Here is an 18276-nt window from a genome sequence, read left to right on the forward strand (position 1 = left end):
GGAATTTGGTAGCCCTTTCTGACTTGGGCAAGGATTTCTAGTTAATCCAGTTAGCCCTGGAAGCCAACCGTTGCCTTACAGCCGAGTGCGGTCGGTGATCTAAATGGGGCTGTTCTGCCTGCGGTCGGTGCTGGCGCCGGCTCGGTGAGCCTGCTGCTCTGCCCTTCTCTGTGTCCAGATCTCCCCGAGACGGGAGGATCTGTAGCAGGTACGTTTCTGGGGTGGGGAGGGAAAGCAAGGCAGGTAGGAAAAGGGGAACAGCACGTAAGCTAGTAAAGAAAGAACGTGGACAAAAACCTTTTCTAGAAGGGGAATGAGGAATGCAGACCGTTTCCAGCTTGGCTGCTTCACTGTACTGGGAGTTCACTCGCATGAGTTCATCCCTGTGGTTTGTGAAAGACGAAGAGAAACTGCTCTGAGCAGCGTGGATTCGTTCTGCCTTCTTGCGTGGGCACTTTCTCACTCTCTGGAAGCGGGGTGATTTTGCTGAAGCAGACACTCCTCTCCCGGTCATGAAAACGACCCATCGCTGTGCTGACAGCAGCTATAGGCTCACTTTAGGGAGAAGAGCCAGAAGAAGTTGGACTGTGTCACTGCTGTCATTTACAATAATAGAATCACAGAACCATTAAGGTTGGAAAAGACCTCTAAGATCATCAAGTCCAGCTGCCACCCCAACACCACCGTGCCTGCGAAGCCATGTCCCGAAGTGCCACATCAACACGTTTTTTGAGCACCCCCAGGGATGGGGACTCCGCCCTCCCCCGGGCAGCCTGTTCCAACGCCTGACAACGCCGTCAGTCGATGCAGGCGCTTGATTGCGCCCGTTGCCACGGCCGGCCGCAGCGAGCGGGGTCGAGTCCCGGGCGCTGGCGCGGGGCGGGCGCGCTGCTGGCGGCCGTCCGTTAGGGGGCGCTGTAGCTCCGCCTCCTGGGCGCGGGCGGCGCCTCCGCTGCCTCCCGCCGCGCGAGGGCACCCCCCCCTTCCTCCCGAGGGACACCTCCCACGGCCGGACCTCCCCCCCCCGTCATCCGTAGGACCGATGCAGCTTTGTGCAGTTGTACTGCCTGAGGGTCCCCTTCGATGACTTACTCAGAAAATCAGGAAGTGTCCAGCTGGGGCTTCATCGCTTCCTAACAAGTGAATCAAAATGTAAAAAAAACCTCAGCGTGGCTGGTTGCTTGTGTTTCTGCCGGGACTCATAATATCTCTTTTTTGTGCTTAGAACTGTCCCCAACATCTTTTCTTTGTACTCTTACTTGATTCAGGTGGTCTTGAGTGAAATTATTTTTCCTTCCAACTCTAGCCAAAATACACATAAACCACCTCTGATGAAGGGTGTTTTTCCTTAAAATTGTAAAAGTCACATTTTCATTTTAATTCTGAGTGCTTCAGAGGTTCGGCTCTATACGTTATTCTCCAAGGATGCTCTTCTATCACAGAGGATTACAGGGTCAATGCAATTAAAACAGAATTTTGTGTCAGTCTGGGTAAGTGCCAGCCCTTGTAAAAGAATCCAGCTTTCTGTAGATCTGAACAGATAGTTATGAAACATTTAGGGTTTATTTTATTTATGGTTTTAAGTTTTTATTTCCCGAAGATTAATTTGGTCTCTTAGAAAAGGGAGGAATCCTGTTTGGTGTTGGCCATGATTTTTGTTGTTACAAGGGAACTAAGATGACTTTTTCGGATTAAAATTGTTATGTTTTCCTCTAACCCAGAGTTCCTTATGGTGTTCTTTAAAGCCTTCTTATGCTGCATTTAAGGGTTTTAAAATCATAGAATCATAGAATGGTTTGGGTTGGAAGGGACCTTGAAGATCATCTGGTTCCAACCCTGCTGCCATGAGCAGGGACACCTTCCACCGGACCAGGTTGCTCAGAGCTCCATCCAACCTGGCCTTGGACACTGCCAGGGAGGGGGCAGGCACAGCTTCTCTGGGCAGCCTGTGCCAGTGTTTCGTCATTAATCAAACGTGTGTCTCGATGTGTTAGTACACACAAGCCTGCAAACACCTTCCCTCGCTGGCGTAGAATTCTGGGTCCCTAAAAGCCAGTGAGTACTGAAGGAAGCAGTCAGTCTGCTTGCTCAGGGACAGTGACGCAGATTCACAGTAGCTCAGTAAACACAGGCTTTGCAGAATTGTCCAAGCTTGCAGAAAAAGCAGGAGGGAACACAGTAGAGCAACCAAACTGTGTTACCTGCCAAATTATGGAATTATTTACTTTATGCTACAGGTTTCTGACTATAGTCTCTGCTCCTTGGAGAGGATACTGCAGCTGCCCCTAATGGTGTTTCCAGGAGCATGTCAGGAGGGGGACAAAATCCAAAGAGCTCTTGTAACCACTGGGAGAAAGAGGAGACAAAAACATCTCTCTGCAGCCAATTATGACCTCCAGGTAAGGGCCGGGCCTTGTTTGCTCCAATGTAGTTTTGATTTTTAAGAACAGAGAAGTGAAAGGGACTGCTCAGGCCTCTTTAACTTAATCTCCCGTGATTATAGACAAACATAAAATAGAGTCTTTTCCCCCACCGCCATCCTAGAATAGACAAGGATTAAAAGAAAACAAAGCTTTTCCCCTGCTCGGCAGGAAATCATGGTAAACTTCTGCTGTCCCTGAGCAGATGAATCGTAGTAGCACAATGGATTTTTCTTCCAAGAATTGGTCTGATTGCTTGCGGGGTTTTTAGACCGTGTGGATTATTGATATCTGCAATATACTGCAGTAGTAAATTCTGCAGCGTAACTGTACACTGTGGGATAAAGTGCTTCCCTTTATTTTGAACCTATTGTTTGCTAAGTCATTTCATCCCCCAGCGTTCTCTCACCAGAAGAAACAGAGAACTATTGTTTCATTTTTACCTTTTATATGCCATCCATAATTTTAAGTTCCTTTATCAAATGTTTCCATCAGTCATATCCTTTGCAGGCTTGAGAAGTCCTAATATCTTCAATTGTTCCTGTTATCAAAGCCATTTCATACCTTTAAATACCCTTACAGCCCTCCTCTGTACATTTTTTCTGTTACCATTTTTTTTCAAGAAGGCCAGCACTGCATTCAAAAATGTGGTTCCAGTGTAGGTTTACACAATAGCTTTTTATAATTAGTAATTTATCCACAAGAGGACATTTTCTTTTATCCCGTGGCATCTTTATATCTCTAAGTGCCTTCAGTGAGTGCTGTGGTTTAACAGCTTTAGTAAAACCAGGTAAATTAGATCAAGAGGATCTCTCTTTCCATGCGTTCTATAATGGCTGGCTGTCACAGATGTTATTAGATCCCCAAAGTCATTTTTCTACATGTCTCCTATTCTTTGATTACAGTAGCTACCAACTACCCCATATCGATGTCAGTCTGACGTCCCTTAGAGAACTCTCCTCAGTGGAAGGTGTGTGGGAGGACAGGCAAGATGGGTAGTTTTTGCACTAGACGTGTCGAGTCACCACTCTAAGGAAAGCACAGGCAGGTTGCGCTGTTTCTGTCAGCTGAAGAGCAGATGGAAAGCAGCTTAAAAGCAGTGAAAATCTCCATGTTGACACATTTAAAAGTTTAAACTTGGTTTTTAACTTGCACCACTGGCGTTGTTCTGCATACAAATCTGTACCAAAATAACTCACCTTCGCCGGGTCTTGTGAACTCTGTGCATCCAGACAACGATTACTCAAAGTGGCAACAAAATAAATCTTAACTGAAATCAGTTTGTTATTCTAGGAATCTTGTAATGGGCAAAAAGAGGGGAATACCTTTTATGCAAAGCCAAGGATTTATTGTTGGTCTGATTGAAATCTTAGTAGACTTATATAATATGCAATAAACAGTTGCTAGAATTAGTCCAGTTACTAAATTTTACAGACCCAATTATCTAATTAAATAAATCTCACTGTTAAAAAAAAGTCAGTTTAAATTGTTGCAAAGAAGCATGCACGAGCACACGCACACGCACTCGGTGGAGCGTGGTGTTAATGGTTGGGTTTGCTCCTTGTCTTTGTCAGGAGGAGTGTGATGTTGGCAGCTTCTTCATCATTCTAGGCTCCACTTGGGCTATTTTCATGTTTGCTGACACACTCGTACACTTTGTTCTTTCTTTGCTGATCTGCAAGTACATTACATCCCCGTTTACAATATACAGTGCATTTTACATGTGTTAGGTACTTGGGTTTTGTTTTCCTTTACTCCTAACACTGGTTTTGCACAGCTCCAAATTGTGCATATTTTTGATTGACCCTGGGTGAGTACTTGCGTCCTTAGTGTTATCCCAAGCTCCCTCTTATCAGCCCAGGCCTGTATTTTGTCTAAATTGCATCCAGTGTCCCTGCTTAGGAGGCCTTTGCTGTCATATCTTGCCTCTATTCCTATGTAATTGCACTGCTCACTGTATGTTTGAGGCCTAGATACATCTTTCTACGTAGAATAAGCAACTACCACTGCTATCTCTATAAAAATTATTATATCACATGACTCAAATAAGCAAAAGTAGACAGGTTAGGTAGTAGCTGTCTGATCACTAGGAAAAAAAATTTTGCTACAGCTGAACAAGCTAAACCAAGGTTTCCAGTCAGGCCGAGACAAGTTTGGCCAAGGCCTGCCAAACCTCACCTGTGATGCCGTGCAGGTTTGGTCCAAAACCTGTGGCCTGTGCCTACGAGCCTGGCTACAGCCCATTCCCTTCGCTGCAGCCTCGGGTGGAAACTGGCAAGCCGTTGTTGGTTTAACCGTCTGAAATCAAAGATTTGCTTAAGTTAATGGAATCTTCTGTAAAGGTGGTGAAAAGAAAGTGAAATAATCCGTACCAGAAAGGTGGAAAAAGAAAAAAAATACCCAGAAACTGTGTGAACGGTAAATGAAGTGGTCTCAAAAAAGAGAAGAAGAAATTTCTAGAAAATGTATCCAAAATGCTCAAGATCCCTTTTTTCCCTCTCACAGAAAGTCTTGTGCCATGAAAACTGGAACGTGGATGTGAGTTTTCATTAATAAGCGAAATGTAAAAATGCTCAGAAAAATGAAGTATGAATGAATTGTGTTAAGGAGGTGATATTTTCCAGGGAATGAGATATTTTTCGTTAGCACTCACAATTGCTCTGCAAAAATGCTTGGAAGACCTGAAAGGTCCTGGAAAGTTGTATTTATGTCCATCTCTGGTCTTGACAGGAATAAGGAAGAGAAGAACCAGACAGCTACTCTAATAAGTGAGACATCAGATTAAAGAGACATTATTTACAACAAAAATATTAGCAAAAAAATCATAGTGCTTTCTATAGATAGCTGTAGATTCTCTGTAGGTTCTTGCAAGGCATCACCAAGTCAGAACAGGAGGCAGCTGCGTGTAATTACATATGCTGTGGATGCTTTATCAATCTTAACGAGTAATGTGATCCAAAATGAGCAGAGCTGACGAACTGAATTGGTGCTGGGAATCTGTGTGGACTTTGCTAGGGAGGGGACGGCTTTGGGCTTACTCTGGACTGGCCCCAGGCACGGAGTGCCGATAGCAGTTGGGATTTGTAACCTCTGCCTCTGAAGATCATCTTATGATTTAGTTTCCTCTAGAAGAAATCCACTTCGTTTTCTCCAGCACAATTCCGCAATGTGAACTGAAGTGCAGTAAGAGGGAATGATCCTGATCTGAATGAAAATACGAATGTAGGCATGTCTTGTACGACAGGATCAGAACCATGGTGATAAAAGTTCTTAAGTGGCATTTTTTTATTTACTGGAGCATCTTCCAGCAGTGAAGGAGGAAGTAAGAGATTAGGACTGGAACCAGAAAACTAAACAAAACAAGTTGAATATAAGAGGAATATGAGGTTGCATAATTAATGCACTCAGCCAACCAGTGAGATATTTCTTCAAGAGCCATGACGAGATACAAAATGTGGCTGTGAGAGACCAGGGTCATCTGCGCTTTTATTCGATCAAGCTGAAAAATGCAAAAGCTGCATCCACAAGCCTGGAGAAGTGTACACTCATGGTTCAGTGGGAGGGAAAAAAATGTAAAGTAACAATGTTGAAAGACAAGTGTGCTTCAAACTGCATCTCGTTCTGCTAACTTGGGTCCTTATTTGTAATGGCTTGATCTCTTTCACTGCAGTTGAGGCAAAGGATACTAGGCTGTATAAAGTGCCAGCAAACATCCTGAATTGCAAAAGGCAGGGAGAAAAACTGATTCTGCAGTGAAACCATCCACTCGGAAAATGCTTTTCAGTGCAAAAGTAATAACTGCATGCTATTAGCTGTAGCTGTAAACCTAAGGTCATATAATACTGTGTTTATTCCCACCGAGTGGGTTCCTGTGATTCTGCTCTTTTGCATCTCCTTAATCCCTGCACATGCTACTTTATGCATTTTCCTTTGTAATACTCTGCTGTGCTACCTGCTGTCTGTATGCTACATGCAGTTCTTGTAAGCGTGCAGGATTATCTTTTTAGCAGTAGCTAGCACCGGCTGGCATTTGCATGCTACTCTTAACTCAATTCAATTACTGACTGTCCACAGGGCAGTAATTGCAGTTTCAGAAAGCTAAGGTTAATGAGTAAATTGAGTTTATGTCTTCCTGGGTCATAAGATAGTGATGGGTAAAATGTATATGGATAGAATAGACTTAAATTGTGGCAGTTGTGCTAGGCTGTGGTAGCAGTTCATAAAGAAAGTTTAGATGCCTGCTGAAATGGAAAATCTTGTCAATAACAGAGCCCAAAGGAGGATGGAGGAGACCTATCCTGACCGGTTAAACTTCTTTTTTCCCTGTAAATGACAACAGCATGCAATTAGGTCAGTGAGACAAAGAGAATTTCAGGTTTTGTGCAATAAGGTCAACTTCTGGTATGCATTGCACAAATCTAAGCAAGTGTCATAAGTAAATATCAATGTCTGAGAGGCAAAAGGCTTGAAAGAGGTTTCTATCTCATGTAGAGGTCAAAATGCGAATCGGGCATTTGCCTCCAGGTGCCTGCCCATCTCTGAAGAGGTCAGAAAACAGTCCCTGGAGTACATCAGCTCGGTCAACAGGTATCAGAATTGACCAGTTGAATCAGCCACCCAATTCTAATCTGCCACCACCTAGAAACTGAATTCCCACTGAATGAATATGGAGCTTTTTTTGTATGTTTCAGTTATTTAAAAAACTTTAGCAAGTTGGTGGTCCCAGAGGAAGTTTAACTTGTCCCAGCTCTGCTGTGAGAAGAGAAAGAGGAGGAGGTTGTGCTGCTGTAATGGCTTTCTGAAAGTGGTGAGCCTTTTAATAAAGCATTGAGGTTTCCATTTTCCTTTATGGCAAAAGATAAGAGTAACTAAAATGAATAGGAGGGAGAATGCAAAGGTGAGTAGGGATGTGGGACAGTCAAGCCTCACATCTTGAATGTCGCACGCCAAGCAGCCATTCAGCAGAGTCAGATCTCCTGTGTCCCTTGGGGCACTCAGCGCCTCGTGCTCTCCGTCTTTCTTTACATCCCCTCAGTCTCCTGTGAGGGGCTGCAGCGAAGGCTGGCCGGAGGGAGCTGGACCCGTTTCGTTCCCTGCTCCAACACACTGCAGCCTTAGCACATCTGGTCAGTCTCTTCTTTGATCTCCCTTAAGAGCTCTTCATTAGAAAGTATGTCTCAGCCATGGCTAGCACCTTGACCTCTCTCCCAAGCACATGAACCATTGCGTCCCTTTCTTTCTCATTTAGTTCCCTACAAGGCTGTGTTAGTGAGGGCTCAAAAGCTTGGTAATTACTTATCTGAGCTTTAATTCTCAGTGCGCTTGGCCACTGTTGCTTTAGGCAAGAGAATTTTAGGAGTGTTTGAGAAGAAAACAAAGAGAAAATGGAGAATGGATGGGAGTATATCACAAGTAGATTGAGTTTAGATGAAGGAGCAGAAGTGAGGAAGCAAAATAAGAAGATGTGAGACTAATCAAGCAAATATTAATGAGGTACTGGAACAAGAAATTGTGCTCATTAGCGTTAAACCTCTATTGTCAGCCTGTCAGAATTAGTGGGGGTGATGCCTACCCTGTCAGCCCTAGTTGAGCTGAGCCGAGCTCCTGGTGTGCCCAGATGAACCGTCAAAGCAGCCTCTCGCCAGTCAGAAGGGGGGTAGCTGAGCACGGTACAGGCTGTGCACAGGCGCTCCCCGGGCAGCCCCAGCGAGCAAGCAGGGCTCAGATCCTTAGGCCAGGATCCATGAAGCCATAGCATGAAAGTCTCGTGCACATTTCCTACGTACAGGACTGGCAGGAGCCTCTGGAGCACTATTGCAATGGGAGCAGAAGAATTAGAAGGGATAGTGAAGAAGGAAGAAAGAAGCAGACATACTGAAATGGAAGAAAGAAATTGGAACAAGTGTTGATTATATTAAAAGCGCAGTCTAGATCATGCCAACAAAATTGTTAGCTTATGTATGGAAGTATCTAGCAACTAGAATCCCACTGCATGTACTTTGGTTGTTTCTGAAACATATACATAGGGCTACTTTTGTGGTGGCACAGGAAACTAGCCCTCTGCTTTTGTTAAAACTGTGCCAGTAACAGCAGCAAAATCTCTTTTTCTGGCATTGCAATGTTTAACTTGACATCCCATCTGATGCAGAAGACAGCAGAACCAAAAGGGAGATCGATTAATGTGGCATTTTCTGCATTGGATAGATCTACTTAATGCCATTACAGTATCATAGAATGGTTTGGGTTGGAAGGGACCTTATGGATCATCTAGTTCCACCCCCCCTGCCATGGGCAGGGACACCTTCCATTAGATCAGGTTGCTCCAAGCCCCATCCAACCTGGCCTTGAACAGTGCCAGGGAGGGGGTGATACACCTTCTTATTCCTCCCCTTGTAGATTCACAAGCACCTAATCATGTGTCAAATAGTTTGAAAATGTTGCTGGCAATCAGAAGGGCAGTGTTCTTAAGCATTCACCTGTGACAGAGCCACAATTAAGGAATTCCTCAAATTCTGAATTGGAATCATGAGTGCATTTTATTCTGTTTATTAATATTTCATGGTAAAGCAACACAACAAAGTTTTATCTTAGCCTTTCTCTGTCCTCACACCTTTTTTTTTTTAAATTTCCAAATAATATTGCCTATATTCCACAGTTCATATGGTCATATGAGGGTGCACTCTTCTGATGACTAGTAGTTATTTTCTAATAATATAATATTTCCATAACCAAGATGGATGTTTCTAAGGGAATGACTACATGAGTGCTTGCAGCTGTGTTCAAAACATAGTTCAGCCAAAGACTGTCGTGAGTATATGTTACACACCCAAAATTCATTTCCAAACAGTGCTGGGCCTGCATTTTAAAGAGCTCATTTTAATTCTTACGCCTCTCTGTGAAAATGATGTTGCAGGATTAGTCAGTGGCAAAACCCAGCTGGAAGATGATTTTTTTCTCCCACTGAAACTGTGGGTGGAGATCTGGGTTCACATCCTTACTCTCTTAACTATTTTCTGTTCCTGGCCAAAGCAGAATCGGTTGGGATTGTGATCATGAGCCTGTTTAAATAACCCCTTAATAAGGGTGATGTTTTTCTCATTATAGACACAAATTTCACATCTGAGATTCTGGTGTCTCCATAGCTCTTTCCTAGGCTCTACGTGATTATATTAGCTCATGGCTCTAGTCCTGAAAAGAGTGTAATTTCATCCCCACATTTCAAAAGGTTAATCTCTTCTCATTGGCGGTAAGGGGTCACATCAAGTGGCTAAAAAAAATAGTAACATACTTCTGAATTTCCTATCCATGTGAGCAGTGGAAAAATGAACAGGAGTGGGAAGGAGTCATCACATCATATACTTAACTCATCTAAATCTGGATGCTTAAATTAGGTTCCTCCACCAAGTGGAGTCAGGAGGAGTCATCTCGTTCACTGTTAGGAAAGTCAAGAGAGATTAGGCTCCTAATTTACGTATCAAAATATTGGATTGTGTTTGATTATGTATCAAATACCTTAAAAAGGTGCTGTGAATATCTTGCCTTCTTCCCAGCCTCTCAGCTGCTTAAGCTGCTAACTGACTGATCCTGCTGAACTTTCAGAAGTATACCAGAATGTCTTCTCTTGGGCTCTAGACCAACAAGAAGCAACAAAAAAGCTTGAAGAAAGCTGAGAAGGAAAAATTTTCAGAAAAAAAATTGGACCTGAAGAGGAGGAGCCACAGATGTATGTCGCAGCCACAACAGTAGCTGCTGCGTTTAGAGCTAAACTCTCAGCCCGCGTGAACTGTGAGAGCTTCATGACCAAACCTCGCCATGCACAATAAATGTTTGGGCTGAAGGAAGAAGGTCATGGTTTGAAGACCTAACTACCGACAATCTGATAGTGACAGGGGTAATGAGGTATTTTTAGGAGGCAAAGGTGTGAATCCAGCAGAGCCACGTAGGCAGGAGCTGTCATGGGAAGGGCCACCAAGCCCATGGACATCGCAGGCAGGTGCCCAGTGTTCCCTGTGGGGCTGTAAGGGCCTCGCTGCTGCGACAGCCTCCCTGCCATGGGCTTCAGCAGCCCCAAGGTTGCAGAAACCTTTAATCTGAATCTAGCTAGATGAAAGCCACTGCAGGTATACCTAGCCATGCCGTAATGGCAACTTTGATTACAGTGTAGGTATCTTTGAAAATAGAAGATCTTGAGAACTGAGGTCAGGATATGATTATAGGAATTACAGGCTTTCCTAAAAGCGCTGAGGAAAACAAAACCAAACAAACTGAAAAACCCGTTGATGCTTCGATTTTAATCCTGATGACCAGCTACGTCAAAATGATCTGCCAGGAGCCATTGCAGCCAAATCCACAATAAAGGGAACACCACTTGCATCGGCAGCAGACATCAGAAATCTTCCCAGAGGAGAGAAGAGGTAAGGAATGTAGAACTGGCTTTGTCGCCTCTCTTTTGGCAAATGACTAGCTCTCAAAAACCCTAATTAAGTTTCTGCCTTTAAAATGTGATTTTCATTTGCTCCCTAAGGTTTAAAAATAGTGGAGAGATTTCAGCAACTGATGACACTCTCAGTTGTACTAAATTAGAGTGCAGAGGAATTAGAAGTTGCTGCTGTTGGTTTCATGTAGTGATGGTGTCTCTTTTTCTTCTCGCCCTTGCACCAGGATGCTGTTCCCCACCGCCCTCCCGGGCAGCAACTGCAAGCCAGAGAGGCAAATCACCCGCCGGTGGTGCTCGGTGCTCAGAGTAAGTTTTCTACCACTTTTGGATTCACGTAGCCTTCAGAGCCCTTCGTTCAGGTTCACCCACGTGCCTGCACCTCCTGTCTTTACTCACATACCCAGTCTTGTAAAAGTGGGAACAATTTTGCCTTTGTGAGCATTTATCAAAACAGCTTAATATTACTGGCTGCGATGGAAATCCTCTAGATTTGCACTGCTGTGAACGAAACCGGGCTCAGGGGATCCGTGTGTGAGGGTTGTAGACTGCTTAATTGCATGTGGGCAGTGTTGTCTTCTGACTCAGAAATATCTTTGTCTTGGGGAAAAAAAATGATGTGTCCCCTCTAAAATTCTTGTCTTTCTCTATTCACAGACATCATCTCTTTAATGTTGCCCTACATTTGTCTTAACATGATTTATTGGATAAATAGCAAAAAAGACTCTTAGTTGTTTCCCCTGGAGGCTGTGAATGATAAACACACATGTACAGTAACTGGACACTTTTGTGATTGAACACTCTAATTCAAAAGCATCTCACCTGCTCTCGATATGACGACAACAATAACAATAGCTCTGTGCTGTGACTCTGGCATAGTTTCAGCTCTTCCACAGAACTTAAATTGTGATTGTATATTCCAGTTAGCATAGGCTTCAGGCTTTGAAAGTTCTATGCGAGTAATGAAGAGAAAGCAATCTGATTAGCTGGTGGAGCTGACTAGAAGGCACCCTCATTACAAAGGATGTTAAAAAAGGTATAGAACTATACAAAATGAATTAAAGGTATAATAATAATAGCATCAAACAGCATAACAAAGAAAAATGTCTGCATTCAACTGAAATTAGTATTTAATAGATGGCCCAGTGATGTCCGTGGCTTTATATTCTTCTATTTTAATGATCTTTACCACAGCTTGAGGTCCTTCGTCTTGTCCCCTTCTACTGACATCAGCTGGAAGTGACAGAGATTAAAACAAGGGTAATTTCCCCATGGTGGTTGCTTGGCGCTATTTCTGCTTTGCTCAGCCATTAGCTGAAGTTTGAAGGATGAAGTACTGTCACTCAAACTGATTCTTCCCTCCACCCTTTCTTACCAGGGTTAACCACTCAGGCAGTCACCAAGGAGACGCATGGCTCCCGTGCCCATCTTGCTGCCACCCTACAGCCTCACGTTGGGAACGTCACCATGATCTCATTAGGAGGTTGAATTTACCATTGAAGCTTGAATTCCCAGAACAGGAGGGGAGTGGACTAATGCAATTAAGCAAATTAGTGTTTTGAGCCATTGTATGGTATGTGTCTAATACCATGAGCAAAGACTAGGTAGTTTTCTTCCTCTGTTAAAAAAAAAAAAAACAGCGAAACAAATGTCCCAGTTGTCTCCCCGTGGTATGTTCAGGGAAATACTGTAGTCCTCTCTCAGCTGTAAAGATCTTTTACAAATGGGAAGATAATTATTCACTTGACCAAAAACCTGAATAGTTTCCCCCTCTTTTTCCCAATACTCCCATCCCAGTGGTTCCGATTATTTGTATCTGTGTAACATTTATACATCTGAAGGTAGACAAAAACAAAACCTCAGGGACTTGAAATAATAACTACATTCTGCTAATCCAGTAGGCTGGTGTCAGTGTTTTGTTTTGCTCCTCTTATGGTGTGTGGCAGTGGTTACCTGATCAGAACAAAATTCCTGTTGGTTTCAAATCTATTTTGATGTGAAGTGTTTCTTAAGTGCTATGGATAGCTGTTTTATAATACGCCAAATTTTCTGGAGGTAATTCCAGCACATTCAGTAATTCTCTAGAAATGCAGATTATTTAACGCCTAAGGCAGAGATTTTCTGCCTTTTGTTGCAGGGTTGGGAGGCTAATCCAGTTCCCTCCTCCCTCCTTCACCCTGCCGAATAAACAAAGGGGCAAGAGCGGGTTGTAGGAAGAATCAGGAGCCATGAACCTTTGAATAATATCCTGGCACATGAGTTTCAAAGGCAGCGTATTTCTCTGGGAGCCCGGGGGAGTGAGGGAGGGAGGGGAGCGGTGGTACCCTCCTACAGAGAATGCTGCCATCTCCGTCACAGATTTTCTTCCTGAGGGGGTGGAAGATGGAATGACATGGAGAGGATCTAGGAGCCTCTTATGTGTATTGATTGCCAAGGAGGTTATGCCGCTGGCTGCTGGCTGTTTTCAACTTCAAATGAGAAAGGCAGGAATAATGAGTGTATTTTAGTAGATGTTATTGTGCTACCACTCGTCTTCTCACGAACAAATCCCAGCCTGGCACCGGCCACTGCAGTGCTAAGCAGTGAGAACATGGGTTATTACTAAATAAGGACATTGGTTTATATGCTCCACTTTATATAATACATGGTCCCTATCCTAAGCTGCTTACGAAGTAGACATATATTATGTAGGCAGTATAGATAGTCCCAAAGGATAGTGTAATCTAAGTGGTTTTGCCTGAAAACGCAAGTAACTTCAAGACTGAGTCTGTACTGAGAATATCTGTCACAAACTTGAAAATAGAATATAGTACAGATAATTCTGCAGTTGTTTGAAAAGCGTCACGAAGCTAAGTATTTCAGTGGTCACAAACTCCCGAAATGTCAGAGCTGAGCTGGTACTGAAGTGAAGTCGAAGTGTGCTGAAACAGAAAATCCAGGACTGAGGCTCACAAACAAAACGAGCTCTGCACTGTAATGGCAATAGCCATACAGTTTGAATTAAAGTATTTTAGTATTTGTGGTATCCGATTAGATAAGGACAAAAAAAAAAAAAAAGAATTAATGTTTAAAATGTCTTTTTTGCTCCTGATACCATTACAAGATAGAACCAGGGCATGAATTATTGCCCCATGTAAGTTCTTACATAACATCGCTGTAAAGTAGTCATGTTTTGCCTATTTGGTTTTTCCTTTTTATCATGTTTAGATTTAAATGTAGCCTTAATCCCGCATATGCTGCTTTGAAAAGCTTAGATCTGTAATGTAGTGAATAGCATTCTTTAAAAGGCTTTGCTCTGTAGTGTGTGGTAGCCTTGAGTTAACAATATAGATTTCAGTTTTTAACCTTATCCTTGATAGTTTTTTCTTGGATAATATTCTGCATTTAATACAATGCAAAATTTCAAATATGCACACTAATTGAGACCCAAAAAACCCCCAACAGAATACAATTATTTAATATCACTTATTAGATAAAACGTGCAGTAGCAACACAGATTTATGGGCAAATTCACCAAGATGCCAAAGAACACAAAATAAAGTATACCATCTAGTAATGCTGAGTTTGTTTATATTTTCCTATGAATTTTTCCCTACAGTTTATATTTTCCTATGATGTTTTTTCCCATTTTTTGAAGAACATGACCAAGCAATGGAGACACATCCTGCAAATCTGGTTTCTAGCTTTAGAGCTGATCTCTGAGGTTGCAGGACTGTTACGGTGAGACCAGTATTACATCAAGTGAGAGCAGCAGGGCTCGAGTCTGAGCGCTCGTGGTTGTAGCAGTGGTTCCCCCAAAAGTGTAAGTCCCCGAAGGGAACTCCAGTCTCATAGCGGGGAGCAGCACTGTTGCAGGCAATTAGCTTGGAAGTAGAGAGGTGAGTACGCTGGCTTATCTCTGACCGCACAGTGACCACTGACGTGACCTGCACTCTTGTCCTGAACCTGCCTGTAGTGTGTGCAATCGCAGTGATTAGCCAGAACAGCATTTAATAGCTTAGCAGAAGTGTAACCTAATTTCTTGCAGTGTATTCCATGCATGATAGAAGAACGGATACATATGCCATCAGTCCTAGTCTTTAACTAATTTCACGTCAAGCTAATCGGTATATATTCTTGAAAATTCTTGAAGGGCAGGCACGATAAATGTGGCATTTTTAGCAGAAAATAAGAGATTGAAGCCATGTTTTGTACCCACCATCAACTGCAACTTTATTTGGAGGGCTGTGACCACTGTCCCTGCAGTAGGAGGATGTTACTTGCTCTGGAGGAGGTAAGGTAGGAGAGCCCTGCCAAGCACCAGTGCCTGGGTTTTCCTGGTGACTTTGCTTCATCCCGCGCTGGGGTAATGAGTTCACTGAGCAGCAGTTATCCTTTTCCTCCTTCTTCCCTGTTCTCTTTTTGATAGTATGTTTCATGGTGCTGTGAGTTTCCATCACAAAAGGGTTTCAACAGGTAGTTTACACAGCTCACCTCTAGTACAGATCAGACATAAAATACATATGAAAATGCAGTTTTGCAGCTGCATCTGTGCCTTGACCCACTGCCAGACTTAAACATAATTGTTTCAAACTCTGCGGGGCTACGGCATCTTTCTTACCTCGAACATAGTTTATGCTTGGAAAGAAGGTAAACCCACAAAGATGGGAGGATAAGACCTTAAAACTTAAGCTGCAGGCAAGAAGGATTTTAGGAGAGGAGTAATGTGGCCCGAAGGGCAAGGGTGATTTTGATACTCTGAATGAGCAGGAGTTAGAGGAGAACAGAAAGCAGGAGATGGAGACAAAGGCACGGGCACGCTTCAGGGAAAGCATAGTAAAGGAAGAGAAACTTAATGCCAAAAGTGAACCTGCCTTTTTACATTCTGGGTGTTGATTTCTTTCATGCAGTCACATCAGCACAATAGGTGTTTGCCTAGACTGCAGGATCCATTCATACCTTTTTAATCTCTTTGGGAGTTTGTTAGGTGACTTTGCCCCTGTGATGATGGACTCTTTTCTTGAATGGAAAAAGGATGGTATATAGAGCCTAAAATTAAAGCCACTAAAGAGAGCTTTAAAATTTCAAATGATAATAAGCTTAAAAATCATTAGTGACAAGTGCCAATTTAATAGACGTTAAAGATCTTTCTTGCGCTTCAGTGGAGAACAGAAGTGTTACAAAAATCGATGCACATGTCTGGAGTGTGGCAATGCAGGTTCTTGGTACACAAGTCCAAAAGACAGGAGGACACAACCTGTTGCGTGGCATGCAGAGGCACTGCCGGATCCGAAGCCATTACTGCTGACAGACCGCAGGAAGGAGGAGTCAGGTGTGTATTCTTCTTCGTTCAAGTGACAGCTGTCATACCATAATGCTTTAAATTATTGTTCACTGTTTATTGCTAAAGGGAAGTGCCCCAATTTTAATATCAGCACTTTGCCCGAATAAATCCCACATGCCTGTTTTTGGGAAGAAACAACATTAATTCACGTAGAAAAGGTGACTAACAGCAAAGCAGAATAGGGGGGGAAAGAAGATAAAAATAATGGACCATTAGTGATCCTTTTTGCAGTAAAAGTTCTAGTTATGATGCAAAGGATACAAAATCAATGCATCCGTGACAGTGAATGAAAAATGAGAGGGGGCACAAACATGAACTCCCTGTCGTTGAAACGAAGCTGCACTGCCGTGCTCCTCATGAACCGCCACGTTGCGCGGGCACTCCTTGGAGCAAAGCTGCTTACCCTCAGAGGGGCGAGTGGCTTCTGCACCGCTAAGCATGGAAAGCAGAGGGGCATCCTTGCGTGACAAGGCTCATGGGGTGAGTTTGTCGGAGGGGGACACCACCAGCAGGCGTTGTGCACAGCCGCGGTGTCTCACAGGGCATCCGGCAACCCCTTCCTCCTCCCTGCCCTCCACTGCCCGGTTCCTCTTGGGCCGCTTGGAGAGGGCATGGGAAGGATGGGAGGAGAGGGAGGTACAAGGCATCGTCAGGCTGCACTGGGGTAGTTTTCTAAATGTACTGTAGTGGGAAGTATGTCCTAGACCTAGAGGTGTTCTGTTGATTGCCGGAAGCTCATTTGACTTGTAAGCTTGCTTCTTTTTTTCTCCTTGTCTGGATTCTTTCCCTTTTTCCCCCAAATCCTCCACTTTGCTGTGTGATGGTAGATTTACAGAAATCTAGGTGTGCCAGGTGACTTATAATCCAATGCTAGTTCTCTGTAATGTGTGCCAAAACAGGCTCAGCACAGATCTTTACAAAATTATGAGAGGTTAGTCCAGTTCTCATCTCCAAGATGTTCTCAGTACACACAGTTACGATGCCCATTAGCCAGGGTTTTAAATTCTGTTGACCAACAGTTTCTTACTTTTAACCCACAGAGCCGTTCCTTTTCAAAGCAAACTAAAGTTATGTTCTTAACTATTGAAATCTTTCTTGATCGTCCTGATTAGATGACAACACTAAAGAGGTTCCCATGATAATGGACTGAGCTTTTTGGGTCCTACAAACTCTCTGATCTTCTCTATGGTCTTTCAATGAATTTCGAACTAAAATACCATTTCTACTACGATTGATTCTCTTCCATTCCGTATTTACTCACGTAATTTTTCTAAGCCTCACTATATATTTGTTAGCCTAGATTTCCTTATTGCTTCTAAGCTCTGATGAACAGTGTGTGGTTTAGCTTATAATTTTAAAATCCAGTGGAGTTCCCTCTGCTACAGAGCAAGAGAAAAAAGGCTGATCCATGTTCTGTGTCTTGCCATTACATTTTCTACTCTATCATACATTTCTCTGCCACTTCCCTTGATTTAGCTACTTCTAAACTTTTAGAAATTTCTCTTTATCGTATTGAATTAACTCATAAACGAAGGATGGTCTGAGGTTAAAAGCACAGAAATCAGTTGGCATTGCTGCCTCCAGATACCGCCAGCCTGCAATCAGGAGGCAGGGTATGTGTTTTGAGGTCCTACCTAATGAAATGGCCAGGACTTGCCATAAGCAATTTATGAATTGAGAATTGTTTATAACAATTATGTTGGAAATACCTGAAACAAGTAATGAATTTTGGAAAAACATAAATGGATCTTTAGCAATCTGCAAACATATATAAAAGCTAAATATGCTAAATACATTTTAGAAATAATTACTCGCTCATCTCTAGTCCCCAGTAGGTCTACATTTAATTTACCACAAAATTATCTATTACATAATTTCATTAAGGTCTTCCTAGAGTCTGTCACAGTCTTGAGCCACTGGAAAAAAATTTTGCTATGAGCAAATTTGGTGACTGAATCATAGAATCACAGAATACCAGGTTGGAAGGGACAAGGATCATCTTGTCCAACCTTTCTTGGGAAAAGCACGGTCACGGCAAGATGGCTCAGCACCCCGTTCAGCTGAATCTTAAAAGTGTCCAATTTTGGGGGAACCACCAC

General features: G+C 43.0%; 1 long non-coding RNA gene across 1 annotated transcript; it reads left to right on the forward strand.

Moving 5' to 3' along the window:
* The first annotated feature begins 9252 nt into the window (after positions 1-9252).
* On the forward strand, positions 9253-14514 carry LOC142360750 (uncharacterized). Its single transcript, XR_012763326.1, has 3 exons — positions 9253-10834; positions 11082-11163; positions 12233-14514. It is a non-coding gene; the product is annotated as an uncharacterized LOC142360750 (long non-coding RNA).
* Positions 14515-18276: the final 3762 nt, after the last annotated feature.

The sequence above is a fragment of the Opisthocomus hoazin genome, chromosome 3 (genome assembly GCF_030867145.1).
Source record: "Opisthocomus hoazin isolate bOpiHoa1 chromosome 3, bOpiHoa1.hap1, whole genome shotgun sequence".
In the NCBI taxonomy this organism is placed as follows: Eukaryota; Metazoa; Chordata; class Aves; order Opisthocomiformes; family Opisthocomidae; genus Opisthocomus; species Opisthocomus hoazin.